Below are 24623 nucleotides of genomic sequence, written 5' to 3'. Positions count from 1 at the left end.
GGCATTTGACTGCAGTTCTGGGGATGAGGAACACTGTCTAACATCACAAGACGCCCTAGCATCACAATGGTATGTTATGTGTATTTGTGTAGCGTACAACTCACCCAGGGGGTATCCTGGTGCTGAAGCAGGAGCTGTATGGACCAAGGCTGGGCCGGGCTTGGTGAAGAGCCAGGTCCTCAGCTTCATGTGGGATTCAAGAACTGAGGAGGATGCTCTGATGTGCAGGGAGAGTGTCCTGGTGCTGAAGCAGGAGCTGTATGGAACAAGGCTGAGCCGAGCTTGGTGAAGAGCCAGGTCCTCAATTTCTTGCCGAATTTAAGAATCCAGGAGACGGCTTTGATGTGCAGAGGAATGTGAAAGTGGCTGTGGAAGAGAATATCATGGAGACACAGTTGGAGGGGGTCTGGGTGTGTCAGTGGAACTGGAAGCTCTTGTTCATGTATCTAAGTCTCTCTCCTTTGCCTGTGTCTCTCTTGCACTGGGTGTCCCTTCCTTTGTCTCCAGCTGTCCTCCACTAGATGGAGTGGTGGCAGGCGAGTGTCCCTGCCCATTCTTCCTCTGTGCTCACGTGGACTCTTTGGGTAGCTCGGGCCAGTGGGAAGGAGAGGTGAGGCTGTGAGAGATCACTTTTTATTAATATACATTTTATTGAACACTGTACCTACAAAGGCTTCCTTGCGCTAAAAGTAGAAATGGCACATTGAGTATGTCAAACAAAGATGGGTACAACATACAATAAAATAAAATGAGCAAAGGTGTCTGGGACATAAGAAAAGTATTGGGATCGCAAAGAGGAGTGAGGGCTACAGAGTAACACAAAGCAAGCCGATTCGCTCTAGCGCTATCAGAGCAGCACTCCTCCAAGCGCTTCTTCTCTCACCCACATGTGCAGGGTGCCAGTCTGGCTGGGGCCTGACCCATGCACCAACTAGGGCTTGTCTGCCTTTGAGAGCCAGTGGTTGCTGAGAGCGGCTAGGGACATGAACCCCTGCTCCAATCACTTTGCTTCCTTCAGCCTGGCGGGAGTAGGTGGAATCCGGAGCGGTCCTTTTAAAGATTGGGCAGTTTCTGCTCAGGTTGCCGCCTGGAGTGCCTCTACACCTCTGCCTTCCTTCATGGGGTATTCAACTGTAGGCAGTATCCCTGCCTTTAAATAAATGCAAGAAAATAAAATGGCCCAAGGCTACTGCTTACGTCCCAATCCCATTGTTGCCCTTCTGTTGCCCTTTACTCCCTCAGCATCACCTCTGCATGTCAGCAGATGGATTACTGGACCTTCTCGGATTTACCCCCCTTGTTGTGAACACAGCACCCTGCCACCCCATGACTAAGCTGATTGGTCCTTACAATGTTTATAATCTGCACCTCCATCTCTCACGTACCCTCACCCAACAAGTAGCGCTGCTCCCTGAACCTCGATAACTGCACCTCGTTGGTCATCACGCATGACTTGGAAACACTTCTCACATAGGAACAGACTAATTCCAACAACACACCTTACACAATATAGCGTAATATCCATCTGGTTAAGCGCTTCAGTGCCCCACACACGGTTAGCAAGCACTATATAAATGCTATAATGTAAGACATTGCCACGTATGTCCAGCCATGGCTACAGTAAAGAGCTTGGCTTGAATTCGAAGGTAATCAGCAGCCGCAGGCACTCGGAAGGAAGGAAGAGAAAGAGAAGCTGAGACTTAGTGGTGAGGAATCAGAGAGCACAAGAGAACCAGGCTCCAGGCCACACTGAGGAGCAGAGAAGTGAGATCCGGTGAGGGACACGTGTGCTGAATGTCTGCGCATGCGCAATACTGGCCGCACGTGGCGTTGGTTTAACCATGATAAGAAGCGTCTCCACTAGGTGGCAGAGTACCCCCATGTTGGGAATAGAAGAGAACCACGAGTCCGACCTATTTGCATTTGTTAAAGGTGAGAGTCAAGGGAGTAGCCGAGGGCAGGCAGAGAAAGGACAGCACAGACCCAGAAAAGTCCTGCCATCCATAAACATTAGGGGGTACCGTGAGCACTTCCCAGAGCACTGGATATAAAATACAATCTAAACAAAGGCAGCATTATTAGTACAAATATAGTAAGAAAGTGCAATAATTGTGTACAAGTCATAGTACACAAGTGTTAAAGGCACATAAGTGGGGCTGGGAGAGATCTGAATGCAGGGCCCTCCTAAGTATTTTCAGGGCCCTGGGCAAAGAATATTTTGGGGCCCCACTATTCGGAAGAAATTCGAATTTCATTACCTATTTTCTACTAATTCAAGCCAACATGAGGCCAAACAATAGAAAACAGCTGAGAGTCTTTCCTGGGACAAAACATTCCTAAAAGGGGCACTGGGTAGTGAAAGTCAGAAGTAGAGAAAGGGAGAGAGAGATTCTGATAGATTTAGTGGCAGAAAGATCACAGGGCAGTACCTCCTGTCACGCAGAGGTTGTAGCAAAATTACTTTGCCCTGCCCCGACCTGGATCTTCTCATAGATATTCTTAGGGAGTCTCCTAGCAACTGAATGTCCTATCTGCATAAAGCATCCCCAGATCCATCCCTCTTCGATCTGGCTACCAACTCGCTGAGGGCCCCGAAAAATGGCAGGCTGAATGCAGCAGCGAAGAGGCTAGCCTCATGAGACAAATATGTGGCCCTGTGCACTTCATCTATAATACCCTGTATTATATGAAATTCAATGGGAAACCTAGAGTCTGGTACCCATGTCTCCCCTCTAGCCCATCCCTTAAGCACCGCCTGTATGGAGCACGCCCTGTTGCCCCCTGAATCTGGCAGGGTGACTCGCTGCAGCTAAGTGGCCCGTGATCCAGGAGTCCAGATCCTTGACCTACAGGACAAATTGTTGCACCTTGTGCTCCAGTGTTGCCGTATCCCCGCCCCATGTCCCTGACATCTTGCAGAAAGTGGAGGCGCAGGATTTGTACCGCCTCCTGGTTCCCGTCGGGAGAAACAGTTCACCGAATTCCATTAAGCGCTGTTCCACTGAAGTAGGTGCAAGAGATGTGCAGGGAAAGGAGTCATCTCTGGTCTCCCTCGCGGCCAAGCCTCCCAGAAACAGAGCCACTGAAAACGAGAGAGAGAGTCAGCTGGCACGTTCTTGTCCCTTGAATGTGCCTAGCCCGAAACTCCACATTCTTATGCATGCAAGCCCTCACTAGTTCCCTCAGTGGGCAGAGCACCAGTGGACACTTTGCAGATTGCGCATTTATGGCCTGTACCACCGCCATTTTATCAGACCAAAACTAAACCCTTTTAGACGCCAAAGCCTCCGGCCATAGGTGTAGGGCTGCCACTATGGGGAACAGTTCCAAGACTGTGACATTGGCTGTAATCTTCCTTTTGCGCCAAGTGGTGAGACATTTCTGTGCACACTACTCACTCCCCATTATTGCGGCAAAGACTTCCCTGCCCGATATGTATGTAAATAGGCACAATTTGGTGCTGCGCGCCCTGGGGGCTCTCCATATCAGTGTGCCGTTAAAATCAGCCAAAACGTCTGCCCACATTCTGAGGTCCTGTTTCAATCCGTAGCGAAGTCTGACTAGGTGGTGTCTCTCTTTAACATTAGTCATGGCCCTGGCCAGCCTTCTGGCAAAAACCCTACCCACTGGGATCACCCTTGCTGCAAAATTCAGTTTACCTAGGAGGCTCTGAATGGTGCCCAAGGATGCTTTGTCCTTCGCCAACGTTGCCTGGATGTCCGGGATCAGGGTCTGCACCCTGCCCACCAGTAGTCTGGAAACACCCTCCACTGTGCCTAGCTCAATGCCCAAAAACGTCAAGACCTGCGCTGGACCCTCTGTCTTCCCGGGTGCCAAGGGAACCCCTAGGTGTTCATTCAATCCCTGGAAATTATTCAGTGCCTCCCTGCAATCTTGAGTCTCCTCCTCCCCAATGAACAAGAAATCGTCCAAATAGTGTGTCACCCCTTATACACCATAGAACCATTGGAGAGCCCATTGAAGGAAGCAGCTGAATACCTCAAAGTAGCCACAGGACACTGCGCAACACATCGACATTCACCTGTCGTAATAGAAGTGTCCATCCAACTTAAAACCCAGCAGGTGGAAGCTGCCTGGGTGAACCAGCAGCCAGCGTAATGCTGATTCGATGTCCGCCTTTGCTAACCAAGCCCCGTTGCCCGCTCTCCTTACCATGTCCACTGCCATGTCTAACATGCAGTAAGGGACCGAACAGAGTCCACCCTCCTACCATTGGTACACTGAATTAGCCTCGGGGTATGACGAGTGGTGTATCAATCTGTAGCTCCCTGGCTCTTTCTTGGGGACCACTCCCAGGGGAGAAACCACAAAGTTGTCCAGCAGGGGATGGGGGAATGGCCCAGCCACTTTTCCTAATGCTAGTTCCTCTGCGACCTTCTCCTGGACTACTGATGGGCGCCATTTAGCAGACCTCACGTTGTCCACATCCCTGCTTCCCAGTGGGCCTACATAAGGAATCCTAAAGCCTTCTACAAAACCATTCGGCAGTAGGTAATGGAGAAGGCTGTGCAAGAGTAGCAGTGACGGGCCCTTACCTGTGCTGGCAATGGATGAGGAGCTGTCTGGGATGAAAGGAGAGCCCTTATCTGTGATGATGGCTCCTGAGTTCAATGCTGAGAAGCACAGGGTGGTTCATTGGGGAATGGGCTTGTCTACTTGTTGCTGCTTAACTGTTCTGCCTGATGTTGTGAGAAGGGGTAGTCTCCTACCTGCCATTGCAGGACGCTGCTGGGTGTGGAGCCCCACATTTGTTGCAGCTGAGAGAACTAGCAGGCTTGCCCTCAGGAACAGGACCAGGCATTGAATAGTCTGCAATTGCCCGGGGAAGACCATCTGAAGCCCTCCACCCCAACCCCGCTGCTCCGTGCGTGCCTCGAAAGGGCTGCTTGAAGTAGAGACTTCCTACTTGTCTATGCGCCTTAAATGATGCCTGCCTTTCTGGTTTTTATTGAAAGAGTCCTTCTGGTGCAGGGTGAATTTGCCCATGTGCTCCATCCAGAGCTGGACTTCTTTCTGATCCCAGCCTAGTTTTGGGGCACATGGTCATCTTCTTTCTGAACTCCCTGACGTAATTGTGCCACCCAATCCCCCCCCCCCTGACTTTATGGCCTCATTATGGATGGTGTAGGAATACTGGAAGAGCCTGTGGCCCTGTTCTGGGTATTTTTCCATCACCACTGCTGACAGGATGGAGAACGCCTCTAGCAAGTTTTCAATGGTTTTGTCTAGCCATGCCTGGAATTTCACCTTCTTGTCCTCCTCCTTTTCGCCCATCCTTCTTGTGTCCAATCCATCCTTCCTGTGCATAAGTAGTGTGAATATATCCACAAATTAACTTCGCCAAATCCCCTCTTTAGCTGCTAATGGCACCTGCCATGCCAGGGAGCAGTGACCTGATACCAGGGGTGCAACTTTTATCAGCTACAGCTTCTCCGCCACCGGGAGTGTTACCATTGATAACTCAATCAAATAGGGGCGGGGGGGCTGTGTCTGGTGTACTGACCGGGTGGGCTGCCTTAATGCTCTGTGTGTCGGACCCCTGTGCGCCCGCCAGGTGGATGGGGTGGGATCAGCGGGGGGACGTTGGCTGATAGGTGCTAGGGGGCTGCAGCTTGTAGCGGTGTTGCCTGCGGCCTGGGTTGTCTGCGACTGCCTCTACACCTGAGTGGAGGGTGGTGAAGAAGTTGTCAGAGAAACTGTGCACTGTGCCTGCTTCTCACTGGCTTGATCACCCCATACTTTCGCAATATCCTGTGCCCCTACCCCTCCCAGTGGCTGAGACCTAGTGAGGAGGGTAAGACCCTGGGTTAGTGAAACAAGTGTTGAAGTCTGCCATAAAACTCATCATGGAGTCCATCTGTCCATGGACTCGGTGCTTGCTGGTGTTGTGCTAATGGTGCTTGAGGGCAATGCCACTGTCTCTGCCTTGCGCTGCGTCGCCGGGGCTCTAGCCTTTGGCATGGGGACCTCACCTGAGAATTCCTTGTTTGTAGGCCTACGGGCCCTTATCGGCCTCGTGCGCCCTGCGAAAGTTTGAGCTGTCTGGTCAGCATCGGGTTTGTCGATTCGACCCCGGAGTCCTTCTGCTCTCGTGCATTCATTATGCCCTTCACCCAGTCTAAGCCATTTGCCTTTGCCATCTCAATGAACGCTGCCCAGTCTACATTCTGAGACATGATTGACTGGGAGTCCTCGCCTGTAGTCATCTGTGAGAAAAGGGTTTGATCCTTGGCTATCCATGCCCTTGCCTTCGTGCACTAGCCTCCGACTTGAAAAGTCCTGCAGGGATAGAGAAATCTGTGTGAAAATGGCCCCACGCCCCCATGACCATTGCTCTGGGCTTGTGCAATATTGGGTTTATGCATCCGATTATTCTTGATCATTGCGCCCCCATCCCTGCCATACTCACTTTCCAGATGTGAGCCGTGGCGCCAGGTGAGAGAACCTGGCATACTGTCGGTCTGCCCTACCGGACATTCCACAATTACTTCTCAAAGAGCAACTTTGAGGAGTGTGTGAAAGATAAGTACAGGTTACCCTCTTGCGCCTTGCTCGCCTGGCTAATCCGGGCAGTTTCGCCTGGGTCTAACCACGTACCTTGCTTCCCCCCATGCACCACGACTTACCCCTTTAGACTTCGTCCCACTTAGGGGCTGTTCAGACGATGCCTCGGCAAACTATCGCTGGATTGAAGCCACGATACCTTGAATAGTGAAAAGAAAGGTGGGGGGGGACTGCGTGGTTACAATATCAAAACTTTTACTTCCTGATAGGCGTATGCCTTATGCTAGCCACAGGAAGGGCTTACGCCCACAATCGCTCTGATCCTGCAGGTACCCTGCTCTTTGTCCCAACGGGAAGTTCAGGAAGTAGAAGATTACCCCTGCTAGTCTAAGAGCACGTGTCACAAAAGCAATTGTGTTTCCCATACCTGGTAGATGCTCAGGGTCCCTATTGCCCCCTGTAACATATTCTCGCTTTATCTACCCCGTCGCTCACTCCTTGTGACGTTGAATGTTGTTATCTAGGATTAAATGAAAATGGTTAGTAGGTGCCTGACAGCTATCTCGCTTACTTCATCTCCATGGCCATACACTCATAACACTGTGGAGCACTTTCATTTTCCTTCATTCAACCGGGCCCTCCGGTGGCCACCGTTGGTAAGCCACCTTGTAACTGATGGCTTGCGTCCTGCGCAGTGAAACGCTTTGCTGTACCGGCTCGTTCTATTTCCTTCTGCGTTGCAATCGAGGCAAAGCTGCAGATACAACGGGGAAAACCAGGTAAGCATTCCCCCGCCAGCAAAACCGCATTGCTCTACTTTGCCGCCGGGGAGTGTCCGATACCGCGAGTCGGTGGATACAAGGCGCACCCCATCTGATAATGGCAAACACTAGAAGGAAAAACATGAAGGAAACATACAGCATCTCGCATCCCCCTGCTGTCTACCATTCAGGACTAACGAGGCCAAACCCAGCTCCACTTCTGCGATCAATGCGAGCAGGGTCATAGGGTGGCGGGATAGCTGTCACGCCCAGCGTGCACAACCAGGACCGCAGGGCCAGAGGATCACACAAGAAAACCTATCGCCCAGGTATTCCCAGGGAGTTTCCCATCCAGGTACTAACCGACGTGTGGTAAGCTGCCAGCAGGTGTTGTTAACTTGACATGCAGGCGGCAGCAAAGCGCAGCCGTCCAAGGAGAGCGCCCCCCTTGCTGTGCACAGCAAGCCCCCCAGGCATGTGCTCTGCCACATCGCCAGGAGGCCTCAAACCCACTGAGGCCTGATGCGCCTCACACCGCCGGAGTAGCGGGACAATCATGCAGCTCCCTCGGGGCAGCTGGAAGATGCTGGGGCGGGCACCAGTCAGCCCCCCAACAATGTCGATGCCCACAGGGCCCAAGACCCATCAAGTGCCCCCCCCCCCGGTCACGCTGATCGGTCCGGATGCAGGTTCAGGTCTAGGTTAGGGGGTCTCACAGTGTTTTACCTTGTGCTTGGGCTCCACTATGGTGCAGCAGGCTCAGGTCGAGGTTAGGGGGTCTCACAGTGTTTTATGCTGTGCTTGGGCTCCACTATGGCACAGCAGATTCAGGTCTAGGTTAGGGGTCTCGCAGTGTTTTATGCTGTGCTTGGGCTCTACTATGGTGCAGCAGGTTCAGGTCTAGGTTAGTGGGTCTCACAGTGTTATATACTGTGCTTGGGCTCCACTATGGCACAGCAGATTCAGGTCTAGGTTAGGGGGTCTCACAGTTTTTTATGCTGTGCTTGGGCTCCACTATGGCACAGCAGGTTCAGGTCTAGGTTAGGGGGTCTCACAGGGCTTTTCCTTGTGCTTGGACTCCACTATGGCACAACAGGTTCAGGTCTAGGTTAGGGGGTCTCACAGTGTTTTATGCTGTGCTTGGGCTCCACTATGGCACAGCAGGTTCAGGTCTAGGTTAGGGGGTCTCGCAGTGTTTTATACTGTGCTTGGGCTCCACTATGACGCAGCAGGTTCAGGTCTAGGTTAGGGGGTCTCACAGTGTTTTATGCTGTGCTTGAGCTCCACTATGGCGCAGTAGGCCCAGGTCTATGTTAGGGGGTCTCACAGTGTTTTACGCTGTGCTTGGGCTCCACTATGGTGCAGCAGGTTCAGGTCTAGGTTAGGGGGTCTCACAGTGTTTTACCTTGTGCCTGGGCTCCACAATGGCGCAGCAGGTTCAGGTCTAGGTTAGGGGGTCTCGCAGTGTTTTATGCTGTGCTCGGGCTCCATCATGGCGCAGCAGGTTCAGGTCTAGGTTAGGGGGTCTCACAGTGTTTTATGCTGTGCTTGAGCTCCACTATGGCGCAGTAGGCCCAGGTCTATGTTAGGGGGTCTCACAGTGTTTTACGCTGTGCTTGGGCTCCACTATGGTGCAGCAGGTTCAGGTCTAGGTTAGGGGGTCTCACAGTGTTTTACCTTGTGCCTGGGCTCCATCATGGCGCAGCAGGTTCAGGTCTAGGTTAGGGGGTCTCGCAGTGTTATATGCTGGGCTTGAGCTCCACTATGGCACAGCAGGTTCAGGTCTAGGTTAGGGGGTCTCACAGTGTTTTATGCTGGGCTTGGGCTCCACCATGGCACAGCAGGTTCAGGTCTAGGTGAGGGGGTCTCACAGTGTTTTATGCTGTGCTTGGGCTCCACTATGGCGCAGCAGGTTCAGGTGTAGGTGAAGGGGTCTCACAGTGTTTTATGCTGTGCTTGGGCTCCAATATGGTGCAGCAGGTTCAGGTCTAGGTTAGGGGGTCTCACAGTGTTTTACGCTGTGCTTGGGCTCCACTATGGCGCAGTAGGTCCATGTCTATGTTAGGGGGTCTCACAGTGTTTTAGGCTGTGCTTGGGCTCCACTATGGTGGAGCAGATTCAGGTCTAGGTTAGGGGGTCTCACAGTGTTTTACCTTGTGCCTGGGCTCCACTATGGCGCAGCAGGTTCAGGTCTAGGTTAGGGGGTCTCGCAGTGTTTTACCTTGCACCTGGGCTCCACTATGGCGCAGTAGGTCCAGGTCTATGTTAGGGGGTCTCGCAGTGTTTTACGCTGTGCTTGGGCTCCACTATGGCACAGCAGGTTCAGGTCTATGTTAGGGGCTCTCGCAGTGTTTTACGCTGTGCCTGGGCTCCACTATGGCGCAGTAGGTCCAGGTCTATGTTAGGGGGCTCGCAGTGTTTTACGCTGTGCTTGGGCTCCAATATGACACAGCAGGTTCAGGGATAGGTTAGTGGGTCTCACAGTGTTTTATGCTGTGCTTGGGCTCCACTATGACACAGCAGGTTCAGGTCTAGGTGAGGGGGTCTCACAGTGTTTTACGCTGTGCTTGGGCTCCACTATGACACAGCAGGTTCAGGGATAGGTTAGTGGGTCTCACAGTGTTTTATGCTGTGCTTGGACTCCACTATGGCACAGAAGGTTCAGGTCTAGATTACGGGGTTTCACAGTGTTTTGTGCTGTGCTTGGGCTCCACTATGGCACAGCAGGTTCAGGTCTAGATTAGGGGGTTTCACAGTGTTTTGTGCTGTGCTTGGGCTCCACTATGACACAGCAGGTTCAGGTCTAGGTGAGGGGGTCTCACAGTGTTTTATGCTGTGTTTGGGCTCCACTATGGCACAGCAGGTTCAGGTCTAGGTGAGGGGGTCTCACAGTGTTTTACCCTGTGCTTTGGCTCCACTATGCCGCAGTAGGTTCAGGTCTAGGTTAGGGATTTTCACAGTGTTTTGTGCTGTGCTTGGGCTCCACTATGACACAGCAGGTTCAGGTCTAGGTGAGGGGGTCTCATAGTGTTTTATGCTGTGCTTGGACTCCACTATGGCACAGCAGGTTCAGTTCTAGGTTAGGGGGTTTCACAGTGTTTTGTGCTGTGCTCGGGCTCCACTATGGCACAGCAGGTTCAGGTCTAGGTTAGGGGGTCCCACAGTGTTTTACGCTGTGCTTGGGCTCCACTATGACGCAGTAGGTTCAGGTCTAGGTGAGGGGGTCTCACAGTGTTTTATGCTGTGCTTGGGCTCCACTATGGCACAGCAGGTTCAGGTCTAGGTTAGGGGGTCTCACAGTGTTTTACGTTGTGCTTTGGCTCCACTATGGCGCAGCAGGTTCAGGTGTAGGTGAAGGGGTCTCACAGTGTTTTGTGCTGTGCCTGGGCTCCACTATGGCACAGCAGGTTCAGGTCTAGGTTAGGGGGTCTCACAGAGTTTTATGCTGTGCTTGGGCTCCACTATGACACAGCAGGTTCAGGTCTAGGTTAGGGGGTCTCACAGTGTTTTACGCTGTGCTTGGGCTCCACTATGACGCAGCAGGTTCAGGTCTAGGTGAGGGGGTCTCACAGTGTTTTGTGCTGTGCCTGGGCTCCACTATGGCACAGCAGGTTCAGGTCGAGGTTAGGGGGTCTCACAGTGTTTTATGCTGTGCTTGGGCTCCACTATGGCACAGCAGATTCAGGTCTAGGTTAGGGGTCTCGCAGTGTTTTATGCTGTGCTTGGGCTCTACTATGGTGCAGCAGGTTCAGGTCTAGGTTAGTGGGTCTCACAGTGTTATATACTGTGCTTGGGCTCCACTATGGCACAGCAGATTCAGGTCTAGGTTAGGGGGTCTCACAGTTTTTTATGCTGTGCTTGGGCTCCACTATGGCACAGCAGGTTCAGGTCTAGGTTAGGGGGTCTCACAGGGCTTTTCCTTGTGCTTGGACTCCACTATGGCACAACAGGTTCAGGTCTAGGTTAGGGGGTCTCACAGTGTTTTATGCTGTGCTTGGGCTCCACTATGGCACAGCAGGTTCAGGTCTAGGTTAGGGGGTCTCGCAGTGTTTTATACTGTGCTTGGGCTCCACTATGACGCAGCAGGTTCAGGTCTAGGTTAGGGGGTCTCACAGTGTTTTATGCTGTGCTTGAGCTCCACTATGGCGCAGTAGGCCCAGGTCTATGTTAGGGGGTCTCACAGTGTTTTACGCTGTGCTTGGGCTCCACTATGGTGCAGCAGGTTCAGGTCTAGGTTAGGGGGTCTCACAGTGTTTTACCTTGTGCCTGGGCTCCACAATGGCGCAGCAGGTTCAGGTCTAGGTTAGGGGGTCTCGCAGTGTTTTATGCTGTGCTCGGGCTCCATCATGGCGCAGCAGGTTCAGGTCTAGGTTAGGGGGTCTCACAGTGTTTTATGCTGTGCTTGAGCTCCACTATGGCGCAGTAGGCCCAGGTCTATGTTAGGGGGTCTCACAGTGTTTTACGCTGTGCTTGGGCTCCACTATGGTGCAGCAGGTTCAGGTCTAGGTTAGGGGGTCTCACAGTGTTTTACCTTGTGCCTGGGCTCCATCATGGCGCAGCAGGTTCAGGTCTAGGTTAGGGGGTCTCGCAGTGTTATATGCTGGGCTTGAGCTCCACTATGGCACAGCAGGTTCAGGTCTAGGTTAGGGGGTCTGACAGTGTTTTATGCTGGGCTTGGGCTCCACCATGGCACAGCAGGTTCAGGTCTAGGTGAGGGGGTCTCACAGTGTTTTATGCTGTGCTTGGGCTCCACTATGGCGCAGCAGGTTCAGGTGTAGGTGAAGGGGTCTCACAGTGTTTTATGCTGTGCTTGGGCTCCAATATGGTGCAGCAGGTTCAGGTCTAGGTTAGGGGGTCTCACAGTGTTTTACGCTGTGCTTGGGCTCCACTATGGCGCAGTAGGTCCATGTCTATGTTAGGGGGTCTCACAGTGTTTTAGGCTGTGCTTGGGCTCCACTATGGTGGAGCAGATTCAGGTCTAGGTTAGGGGGTCTCACAGTGTTTTACCTTGTGCCTGGGCTCCACTATGGCGCAGCAGGTTCAGGTCTAGGTTAGGGGGTCTCGCAGTGTTTTACCTTGCACCTGGGCTCCACTATGGCGCAGTAGGTCCAGGTCTATGTTAGGGGGTCTCGCAGTGTTTTACGCTGTGCTTGGGCTCCACTATGGCACAGCAGGTTCAGGTCTATGTTAGGGGCTCTCGCAGTGTTTTACGCTGTGCCTGGGCTCCACTATGGCGCAGTAGGTCCAGGTCTATGTTAGGGGGCTCGCAGTGTTTTACGCTGTGCTTGGGCTCCAATATGACACAGCAGGTTCAGGGATAGGTTAGTGGGTCTCACAGTGTTTTATGCTGTGCTTGGGCTCCACTATGACACAGCAGGTTCAGGTCTAGGTGAGGGGGTCTCACAGTGTTTTACGCTGTGCTTGGGCTCCACTATGACACAGCAGGTTCAGGGATAGGTTAGTGGGTCTCACAGTGTTTTATGCTGTGCTTGGACTCCACTATGGCACAGAAGGTTCAGGTCTAGGTTACGGGGTTTCACAGTGTTTTGTGCTGTGCTTGGGCTCCACTATGGCACAGCAGGTTCAGGTCTAGATTAGGGGGTTTCACAGTGTTTTGTGCTGTGCTTGGGCTCCACTATGACACAGCAGGTTCAGGTCTAGGTGAGGGGGTCTCACAGTGTTTTATGCTGTGTTTGGGCTCCACTATGGCACAGCAGGTTCAGGTCTAGGTGAGGGGGTCTCACAGTGTTTTACCCTGTGCTTTGGCTCCACTATGCCGCAGTAGGTTCAGGTCTAGGTTAGGGATTTTCACAGTGTTTTGTGCTGTGCTTGGGCTCCACTATGACACAGCAGGTTCAGGTCTAGGTGAGGGGGTCTCATAGTGTTTTATGCTGTGCTTGGACTCCACTATGGCACAGCAGGTTCAGTTCTAGGTTAGGGGGTTTCACAGTGTTTTGTGCTGTGCTCGGGCTCCACTATGGCACAGCAGGTTCAGGTCTAGGTTAGGGGGTCCCACAGTGTTTTACGCTGTGCTTGGGCTCCACTATGACGCAGTAGGTTCAGGTCTAGGTGAGGGGGTCTCACAGTGTTTTATGCTGTGCTTGGGCTCCACTATGGCACAGCAGGTTCAGGTCTAGGTTAGGGGGTCTCACAGTGTTTTACGTTGTGCTTTGGCTCCACTATGGCGCAGCAGGTTCAGGTGTAGGTGAAGGGGTCTCACAGTGTTTTGTGCTGTGCCTGGGCTCCACTATGGCACAGCAGGTTCAGGTCTAGGTTAGGGGGTCTCACAGAGTTTTATGCTGTGCTTGGGCTCCACTATGACACAGCAGGTTCAGGTCTAGGTTAGGGGGTCTCACAGTGTTTTACGCTGTGCTTGGGCTCCACTATGACGCAGCAGGTTCAGGTCTAGGTGAGGGGGTCTCACAGTGTTTTGTGCTGTGCCTGGGCTCCACTATGGCACAGCAGGTTCAGGTCTAGGTTAGGGGGTCTCATAGTGTTTTATGCTGTGCTTGGGCTACACTATGGCACAGCAGGTTCAGGTCTAGGTTAGGGGGTCTCACAGTGTTTTATGCTGTGCTTGGGCTCCACTATGGTACAGCAGGTTCAGTTTTAGGTTAGGGGGTTTCACAGTGTTTTGTGCTGTGCTTGGGCTCCACTATGACACAGCAGGTTCAGGTCTAGGTGAGGGGGTCTCACAGTGTTTTATGCTGTGCTTGGGCTCCACTATGGCGCAGCAGGTTCAGGTCTAGGTTAGGGGGTCTCACAGTGTTTTACGCTGTGCTTTGGCTCCACTATGGCGCAGTAGGTTCAGGTCTAGGTTAGGGGGTTTCACAGTGTTTTGTGCTGTGCTTGGGCTCCACTATGACACAGCAGGTTCAGGTCTAGGTGAGGGGGTCTCACTGTGTTTTATGCTGTGCTTGGGCTCCACTATGGCACAGCAGGTTCAGGTCTAGGTTAGGGGGTCTCACAGTGTTTTACGCTGTGCTTGGGCTCCACTATGGCGCAGTAGGTTCAGGTCTAGGTTGGGGGTCTCACAGTGTTTTACGCTGTGCTTCGGCTCCGCTATGGCGCAGTAGGTTCAGGTCTAGGTTGGGGGTCTCACAGTGCTTTATGCTGTGCTTGGGCTCCACTATGACACAGCAGGTTTAGGGATAGGTTAGGGGGTCTCACAGTGTTTTATGCTGTGCTTGGGCTCCACTATGGCACAGCAGGTTCAGGTCTAGGTTAGGGGGTCTCGCAGTGTTTTATGCTGTGCTTGGACTCCACTATTTTACACTCTAGAGAGCTGTTAAACCTGTATGGCTTGAGGAGGAGCAGGTCTTCAGGTGTAAGTGTAATCCTCTCCCTCCTCAGCCCTGGTGGGGTGCAAGGAGTAGGCAAGTGAAGGGTGACTTCCTCCTCAGCAGCGTCTGACCCAGAGCATAGTGTCAAGTTCACAGACTGCCTATATGTGTCATTTCCATGATTACAGTTTGCGAATTACATCACACTGCTAAATGTGTAATGCCTTAAGTGACACGATCACTGATAAAACCAAAGTAAGAAAATCCATTTAAAGAGATAAATATCACAGATTTCCCACTTTAGAGTGATGAGAAGCTCTCACATAGCCTGAAACTGCTGTGAAACCCCTGACATAGAAGATTAAAAACCACAGCAAGTAAACAGAACCGCCAGATGCCTCTCAGGATGAAGACAGCCGCTGCACCTTCACTCATTCAGTTAACAGGTGTTGGAAATGGGGGTCTCTAGTTGGCAAAGGTAGGTACCTTTGTCCAAATAGGGACCCTTCTTCCTAGTCAGGATAAGGGAGTTACACTCCTAAAGTAGCCCATGCTCACCCCCTTGGTAGCTTGGCCGAAGCAAACAGGCTTATCTTAGAGGCAGTGTGAAAAGCATTTGCACATAACCAACAGTGATACAGTGTAAGCACTACAAAAGGACACCACACCAGTTTAGAAAAATATCCAATATTTTTATATGCTCAAGACAAGACCAAAAACGATAAACAAATCCACAATACAGTACTTAGAAATCTTCAGTTATCAAAATAAACTTAAAAAACTGTTCCTTGAAGTAGATAGCTCCCTCTGGGGCTATGATGTGTTGTGAACAAACAAATACAAACAGTTCTGGCTGACCGCATCAGGTGGGCCATCTACGGTGTTGGGAAGACCCGCAAAACAGTAACTTTAGAAATGCAGGGTGTCGGGACCTTTCGTTGAGCTCTGAAAGTACGGCGTCTGTTCCGGAGGTCGGTACAGGAGTCATCAGGCCCTATAAGTCACATGCTTTTGCAGATCGAACTCCTCGCGGTTGAAGTCAGAAGCGCTGGCGTCGGGTGCTACGGTGCAAAGTGCAGCGGTGCAAAGTGCGATGCCCTCAGGTCGCGGTGTGAGCAGCGGCTCGGTGGCGGCGTGAGATGGCGTTGTTGGTGAGACCAGGGGCGTGGTGTGCAGTGATGTGGTGCTGGCAGGTCATGGTGCAAGCAGCTGTGTCGTCGTTGCTGATCCTCTTTCGTTGGCTGACGAACTCGAGTCGATGGCGCCGGCGTCGGTAGGCCAAGGCTGTAGTGCAGGATTAAGGTGGTGCGTCATCTAACTTTATGAGCGGTGCCCTTGAACCACGGTGCAGGCAGCGGCGTCGATTTTGTCGTGGAGCGGCGTCGCGTAGACACCAAGGCGGCATCGTGAAGATAGGCGGTGCAGAGTGCGGTGCCCACAGGTCACAGTGCAATCAGCGGCTCGGTGGCAGCATCAACAGGCGTCATCTGTGAGACCAGGGTTGTGGTGCGGCATTGCGGCGGTGCCCTCTGTGGTGCCTTCAGGATACGGAGTCGGCAGCGGCATCGGCAGCAGCGTCGTAGACGGAGTCGGGTTGCTTTTTCTTCTGTTGCAGCACAAAACACACAGTTTCCAGTGCTGAGGGAAGAAGAATGTGAAGTCTTTGCTGTTCCTGAGACTTCTTGAACAGGGGGCAAGCTATGCCTCAAGCCCATGGAGAAACTCACACAAGAATAGACTGTAGAAAGTCCAGTCCAGTCCTTTCACTGCCCAAGACAGAAGCAGCCAATGCAGGCCAACACAGCAAAGCACTCAGCAAAGTGGTAGTTCCTCCTCACAGTTTCTCCAGCTCTTTTTCTTGGCAGCCTTCTTGGTCCAAAAGAGTTCTTAAGTTCAAGGGTTTGGGCCCCACTTTTTATAGCCCAAAATGCTTTGTCATCTCAAGCAGAGAGTGTCTGTGCCCAGCCAGAACCAGTTCTGCCCTCTCTAGTGTGGCTTCCTGACAGGAGGTGGAGACGGCATTGTCAGAGGCAGATCAGGCCCATTCAGGTGAAAGGAAATCTCCTCCCCCTACTCTAAATGTAGCCCAGGTCTATTCAGCTCATTCCTGACCCACATAGACTATCTGGAGCCACAGCTCCTCCCCAGCCCCTGTCATCCAAAACCCAGACAGTCAATCCACAACCCCAGCAGAGGCCTACTGGATGGCTGAGCAAGAAAATACCTACCTTCTAAAAGTGGTATTTTCAAACACTGAATGTAAAAATCACCTTCACTAAAAGATGCATCGTTAGATTCTGAGTTCAGACGTACTAAACTTTATTTTTCTACCTAGTTCCCAGGGCCAGTTATGTTTATAAGATGTTATAAACAAACTCCCCATTCTGTTCTATTGGAAGTGGTAGCCTTGCAATAGTGAAAAACGAAATTGGCAGTAATTCACTATCAGGACTTGCCACAGACACCAGGGCATGTCCTACCTTTCACATACACTTCACCCTGCCCACAGGGGTACCTTGGGCCTACCTTAGGGGTGACTGACACCAATCCATAACACAATTTACAACAGGAGCACTTGCACTTTACCACTGATCAGCAGTGAGAAAAGTGCGCAGAGAAACTAAGCCAGCAAAAACCGTGAGGGTCAGAAAGCAAAAACTCAGGGGAAACCTGCCAAATTATGCCAAGTTTAACAACAGAGTTTCTTTTTTTGTGGGGTGCACACATGTTTAGTGTCCCCAGAAAAGCACCCTTCCAGTCTGAGGCACTGAAGTGTCACTGCCAGCAGCCAGTTGATGAGTGGACCCCGCCCGCTCCATGAAGACAAGTGTCTGCCATGCTGCAGCCAGGCCGGCTTTGGTTGTGAGAGGCAGGACATCTCTATCAGGCTGGTCTGTCTCTGTAGTGCTCTTCACTGAGGCTTCAGATGCCCTGAGGAGGATGCTGATAGATGTCACGAGGAGGAGACAGATGTCGCGAGGAGGAAGCTGAATCTAAAACTGAATGGAATAAAACTGAGGCGCTAGTGATGGGAAACGATGCCTCCTGTTGGAATGAACTTAGCTGACCAAATGAGCTAGGGTTACTTGCGTCACCTGCTCCAACACCGAAAAGTTAGGTAGCCATGCGCTATATAAATTTTTTTAAATTGAAGCATGAACCATTGATGCAGACAAGCCGAGCCTAGGCCGGTCACTGGAGGTCCATCACAACCACTTATCCTCAACCTTAAGCCCAGCTCTGACAGACTGCCTTGGGCATCAGGAAACCCCAGCACCCCTCATGCTGCTTATACCCACTGGATGAGCGAGCACTGCTGATAGCACCTCGAGCAATGCACAGAGCAGCTATGGTAATGCGTGGTGTAACTTTTTAATGCAGAAATGTGGGGACAGGCATTAAAATTGCTTAATTCAACTTAAAATGTGTGATACTTGTCAGGGATGACAGCCTATCCTACAGGTGCCAGTGAATGCAGCGGCTGTTCCTCTTAAAGGGCGGAGAAGCGTCCTCCTGCCTGCTGCAAGCATAGGAGGTAAAAACAAATAAATAAAATGGCTTGCTACGCCACTTTAATTGCTACCAGCTTATGCTGTGTTCAGCGCAAGTGTGAGGACAGGGGGTGGGGTGCACCCTGCAGTGTGGATATCAGATTGGCCGGCTGCCTTCCAACAGCCAGTCTGACTTAACCACTGCAGACCCAGCAAACCCAGAGATGTGAAACAGGCAGGGGATTGCTAACACAGGCCCCCAGCCTGAAAATGAGCGCTTGGTTAGCCCGTTCCAACCAATCCTGGAGCTGCTCTCATTCTGAAAACAAAAGACACACAATTGTGAATGGCATGGTGAGCAACAAAACGATGGATTTAGGCTCAGATCTCTGTACTGGGGTGAATGTATGACATTGTTCTGCATTCTGTCCATCAACTGTTGTTTTTGCATTTGTCACCACCGAGTAGGACGGGTATGCCCAGACGTGGGTCCCGTGCTCTCCATGCCACTGGAATCAAGCTATCCTGGCTAAAGAGGGGTTAAACCCCGAAACCGGTCTAAGGATGCTTGTTTCCAGTCCAGGGAGGACCTGGCTTGGCAGTTCGAGCTGGACTGTTCCCATGGGGCACAGGGTCAAGACGGATTTGCAGATGGCTGGGTTCAAACTGGAATGGCATGGTGACCAAAAAAACAATGGATTTAGGCCCAGATCTATGTCCTGGGGTGACTGTATGACATTGGTCTGTATTCTGTCCATCAACTGGGGTTTTTGCACTCATTCTGAAAACAGCACGAGAGAAGCTCCAGGATTGGTTGGATTTGCATCCACTAGGCAGGAAAGACCTTTTACCCTTTCCTGATGGTAGTCACCAGGATCCTGCCAGAGACACACCAGATGGGATTCAGCCTTTATGATGAGTTTTGAGGCAGCATGCTTCACCATATTTTTAGGATGCCAGCCGCCACTGAGTAAATGCTTAACGTTGGAGTCAGCATCAGAGAACTCCACCCTTGCCCCACAGGACGACAAGCCCAAGGGAAGCAAACTTGAAGACTGGGAAGGCCCAGCACACGCTCTACGAGAGGCAGAGAAGTGATGCGGGCGATGCTACGTGGGCACCATCTAGGGTTGCCGCCTGGCTGGTTTTCTACCAGCACCACCAGTAATTTGATGATCCAGTAGGTACAAAAATAAGAAACATCCCCTAAAACCGGTATTTTTAGCCTTTGTCTGTGCATAACTCAAACAGCTAATATTAACAGAAAGCACTTTTAAGTGTGTCCTAGAGTTGTGTTAATGACTCTAATATTAAAAGTGAACAAAAGCAAAAAAAACATGCTACAAATGCATACATTCCATACGGTTTAAAGTTCTATTTAGTACCACGACCCAGTCTTTGCAGAATCTGTAGACAAGACCAAACGACCGGTATTTTTCTCTTGGAAAGGTGGTCACCCCTAGCCCCGTCAGCAGCAGGTAGGGTCCATGGCATATGCTGTCAAGTCCAGCTCTGTCCAATAGGGATGCGGATGCAGACCCTGCAGCAACGTCTCTTCTCAATAGCCCTGCTGGAGCAGGACCACTCTTGAGTAGTGGCTTTGGCTCTGCCTGGCATCTGGCGACATCACTCCCAATACAGTGACGTCCTTCCGGTTCTGGGGTGGGAGGGGATTGGGTTATCCCTCCTGTTCTTCTCTGTGGGGAGAGTGGGGTCAGGCCGATGGTTTAGTCATGCTCAGTGGAGGGGATGGGTGGTTGTGCCTACAGGTTGGGCCACATGAGTTTCAGACATCCCCACACGGGACAGGCCCCTTTCCAACCAACCAAGAATGTTGGTTTCCTGAAGTAGGGGTGGGCTGCAGGCCATGATGTCATCTGTGGTCCACTGCTCTTAGCCAGTTTCACCAAAAGCAGGTCGACAAGCTGGGGTTCAGCTACCCTGATACCACTCAAGTCTTGTGGGCATCGACTACCAAAGACACAGAGAGAACTGGGAGAAACTGGAGTGTGGGCATGTGCGCCTGACCAGCTTTGATGGGTGGGTGTGTGTAAATGTAGGGACAACCATGTAGCAGGAGAGGCTGCAACGTAAATTTGTGAACCACGCCTCTCATGTGTCACATCTAGGGGTGGGCGGAATTTGCGGAATTAACCTTCGCAAATTATCGCGAGAATGTTTAAAATTATCGCAAACAAGCAGAAATATCGCGAAGATGCGGAAGTTTTTTTCCGGCATGTTCGCGAGATTTTCTGCATGGTTGCGGGTCGCCAACTTACCCATGTGGTTGCTTGCGGGCGCGGCCATCTTGTTTTGAGTTGTTCTCGCGGTGCATGATCGCGAGAAGAAAGACGTGATCGCGCGACGCATGACGTCACTGCGGGCGCGAACTGTCGCGAGACAGCGCAAATGGCTAAAAACAATACAACATCTCATGGAGAACGCGACCGGATCAAGAAAACTTGTCGGCGAACGCAGGGATTCAGGTAAGGCGATCGCGCGCGCGCGAGAATGTATCATTTTACAGCGCGAGCAAGAAACAAATTATCGCCAAGCTGCGGAAACCGGAATTTTTGACATTTTCGCGCTCTCCGCGGAACGCAAAAATGTCAAATTATCTCAATTTCCGCGAACGGAACGAAATTTTTGCCCAGGCCTAGTCACATCCAGTCCCCAGTAAATGTGTTGCAACTATTATTACTTCTTTCAAACCCTGATGTGAACCAGTCATTGAACTCCCACAGCCCCGGGCAGCAATTCAGTCTCAGTACCCAACTGAGAGGCATGTTGTGTCTTCAAACTACAAAGAACAGACGAAGGACGCGGTTCATTAAATCTTAAGATAACCCTGTCTGGTAGACATACAGACAACCGCCGCTGCTCAGACAGACACCTGCACTTCAAACCACTGATGAGACAGCAGTGGTGTGAAATGGCACTGCGAACGTTTTCTGTGGTCGTGGTTTGCACAGTGGTTGCCGGCTGCTGGACTATCGTGTCAGGCACGGCCACTACCAAGTGTGAGATCTACCAGTGGGACCAGCTGGGATCCCCGGGAGTGTTAGCCCCGACCTGCTTTGGATTCCCCTTCGAAGGTTTCAGGGCCTTCAGCAAATGCAGCACAGTGAGGAACATGGAGGTGGATCTAAGAGAGGTTCCAGTGGACGTGGACACCCTCTGCCTGGTGTTAGACGTGCCAACCGTTCCTACAGACTCCTTCTCCAGGTATCATAACTTGACCCGCCTCTATTTGTATGGATCATTTTATGTTTCTGCAGGAGCCTTCAATGGTGCTGCCAAACTGAGACATCTGGGAATCAAAGGAGATACCAGGCACACTTCACCCGTAGACATGGATGATCAGGTGTTTGGCGGATTGGAGAACCTAACACACTTGGAACTCAGATATTTGAAAATTGATACAGCTTTTTCCAAAAATCTTTTTAAACCCTTACATAGAATACAAGTATTAGCCTTGTCTGAGAATGAGATTAGTAGGCTGTACAGACTGACCACTATGCTTCAGTCACTGGCTTCTCTGGAAGTCCTGGAAATCAAGAGGAATGGTATTGTTAAAGCCAGGGAGGAGGACTGCATTGACACAGACAACATCAGAGAGAGCACAATTTTCTTTCCAAGGATTACCACCCTCGATTTGACAAGCAATGATCTAAAAAGTGTGGAGAAAAATGCATTTTGCAACTTCCCTCGTCTTACTGTCCTCAAGGTAGACGCCACTGGTCTCAAGGTCATCGAGCTTCTGCGGTCTGGAATAAAGAGCATTGAAATGCTGTCCCTAAATGCCATGAAAAATCAGGACTATCTGAAGATTAAAGATGTCTGCACTGTGGTGTCTCGGCTGGGGGTCAGGAACTTGATAGTCTCTCAAAACTTTATTTCAGATCTTCCCGCTGAGACCGTTGAAGGATGCTCCATGATGTTGTCTCTCAACATGTCCGGCAACCTCCTTAGAGCTTTCACGAGTGATATGGCAAAGAAATTGCTGAACCTGAGGTCCCTCGTTCTCTCTGCAAACAAGATAAAAAGCCTAGACCTGTGCACACCCGGGGCCCCCAATGTTCTGTCCAACCTCACACACCTGGATCTGTCTTTCAACCTCATCACCAATCTCGGCTCCGGGCGGCTCTTCTGCCTGGCTAATCTGGAAACACTGGATCTCAGTAGTAATCACCTTGTGTCCCTGGAAAAGGACACCTTTGTTGGTCTTGACAGGCTGCAATCTCTGCAGCTGAACTACAATAAACATTTTCTGCTTGAGAACTTCTATTTTGATCACTTGAGTAGTGTCAGGGTACTGGGCCTCAGGGGCAACATGCTCAAGAACCAACATAGCTCCCTGACCGCGAAGAGCGAGCTTCAGGAGCTATCCATCAGCTTTGAGACCACTATGGAATTAAAAATCGAACAGAAAGAACTCACTACTCTTACTTTGGAAGCAAAGTCTACAATAATGCACAAACAACTGCAGCTTACTTGAAGTCCTCACATTAGTGCACCAGAGATTCGTATTCGCTGGTGCAAGGACTTCAAATTTGTGAAAGAACTTCACCTACGAGAAAACCACATATTGGAATGTTTACCACTTGGGGTCTCAGAGACTGAAGGCTTGGGGCTCCTGTCTTTTACTAACATTGAATATTTGTACTACAGTTCCTCTGCAGATATGCCTATCTATAAATCCTTGAGCCCCTTGAATAACAGCCTGCAGCATCTTCACAATTTACGCCATCTCCATCTAAGAAACCTAAAGTTGGACATAAAGAAGAGTTTCCTGACTCCTGAGCAGCTGTTCTGGAACCTGACATACCTTAGAACCTTGATCCTGGAGGATTCTGGGATAGAGGACTTTACAGCCACCATGTTTAGAGACCTTGTCTCTCTGGAACTCCTAATCTTGAAGTCCCAGCCTGTGAAAACCCTTCAGGAGGGTCTGCTCGACCACGTAGAAAGTATGCACTACATCTACCTGAAGGATGTATCCCTGGATTGTTTGTGTGAACAATCCTGGATCAGAAGATGGGTGACCACTCACCCCCAAGTGAGCGTGCCAGAGCTTGGAATCCAGACATGCTCTCTTGGGCCACAGAAGCTGAATTTTCTCAATTTCTTGGAGAAAAACTGCAGCTTGCTGATAGGATACCATCTCTTCATTGGGACTTTCTCCTTCAACCTGTTGTTCCTGATCACGGTCCTGCTGTATCACAAGGTGTGCTGGTACCTCCTGTATCTCTACTACATGCTCAGGACCTGGTGGAACTATCGTTGGAGACACGGCAGAAAGAGGCAATATGACTTTGACGCCTTTGTCTCTTACAGCAGCTGCGATGAGGCTTGGGTTGTCCGCGAGTTCCTGACCAACTTGGAAGAGAGGGGACCCCCGTTCTTTAAAGTGTGTCTGCATGGCAGGGACTTTGAGGTCGGCAAAGACATCTTAGATAACATCATGGACAGCATTTATAGGAGCCGCTGGGTGGTGTGTCTGATCAGCCGCCATTACCTGTGCAGCCACTGGTGCTCCTTGGAAGTGCGGATGGCCACATACCGCCTTCTTGTAGAAAGCAAGGATTCCTTGGTGATGGTGTTCCTGGAGAAAGTATCCATGAGGAGCCTCTCCCGCTAACACCAACTGGCCAAACTGGTAAAGAAGAAAACCTACCTGGAGTGGAAGGAGGACTTGGACCAGCAGCCTCTGTTCTGGGCCCGACTGCGCAAAGCAATTGGAGGGGATGGCGCTGAGCAATATCCTTGGGAAATGGATGTGGTGTCTTGAATGTCATGGTGTTTCGCATTATCTTCTGTGGTTAAGGGTGCGGTGTCATTGGATGGAGTATTGTATTAAGGTAGGGTCTGCTTTGGATGTAGAAGTGGTGTTTGGATATGTTGGCAGGATGTGGCAATATCTCCTTGGAACATGGATGTAGTGCCTTGGAATATTGTCATCATGTTTTGCAGTATCTTTTGTGGTTAAGGGTGCAGCATCATGGAAAGGAGTGTTTTATTGTGGTATTATCACCTTTGGTTATAAATGTGGTGTTTTGCTTTGTTGGCAGGGTGTGGGGGTATTATCTCCTTGGGATGTGGTGTCTAGGAATGTTGTCATGATGTTTCGCATTATCTTCTATGGTTAAGAGTTCAGTGTCATGGGATGGAGTCAAATATTAATTAGGGTCTGCTTTGAATATAGATGTTGTGTTTTGGGATGTTGGCACTGTGTGTTGGCATTATCCCCTTAGGAGATGGATGTGGTGCCTTTGAAAGTCGTCATGATGTTCCGCATTATCTTCTGTGGTTACAGGTTTGGTGTCAAGGGATGGATTGGTTTATTATGGTATTAATGGCCATATGTAGGAAACACTTTTGCGATCGCAAACACTGCGATTCGCAAGAATCTGGGTGTTTGCGATCGCAAAACTGACTTTACCTATGTAGAAAAGGTGTCCGCCGCAAAAAAAAGCGATTCGCGAATTTAGCGATTAGCAATTTTGCGTAAAGTTGATTCTGCGAATATTTTAGCGTAATCGCAGTCTGCGTCCCAGTATTTG

General features: G+C 50.8%; 1 pseudogene; it reads left to right on the top strand.

Annotated features, from left to right (window-relative positions):
- The first annotated feature begins 20992 nt into the window (after positions 1-20992).
- On the top strand, positions 20993-23851 carry LOC146869060 (uncharacterized; annotated as a pseudogene).
- The last annotated feature ends 772 nt before the right edge of the window (positions 23852-24623 follow it).

The sequence above is a fragment of the Triturus cristatus genome, chromosome 1_1 (genome assembly GCF_964204655.1).
Source record: "Triturus cristatus chromosome 1_1, aTriCri1.1, whole genome shotgun sequence".
NCBI lineage: Eukaryota > Metazoa > Chordata > Amphibia > Caudata > Salamandridae > Triturus > Triturus cristatus.
Note: the sequence above shows the minus strand (reverse complement) of the source record. Positions and strands in the feature narration are given on the sequence as shown.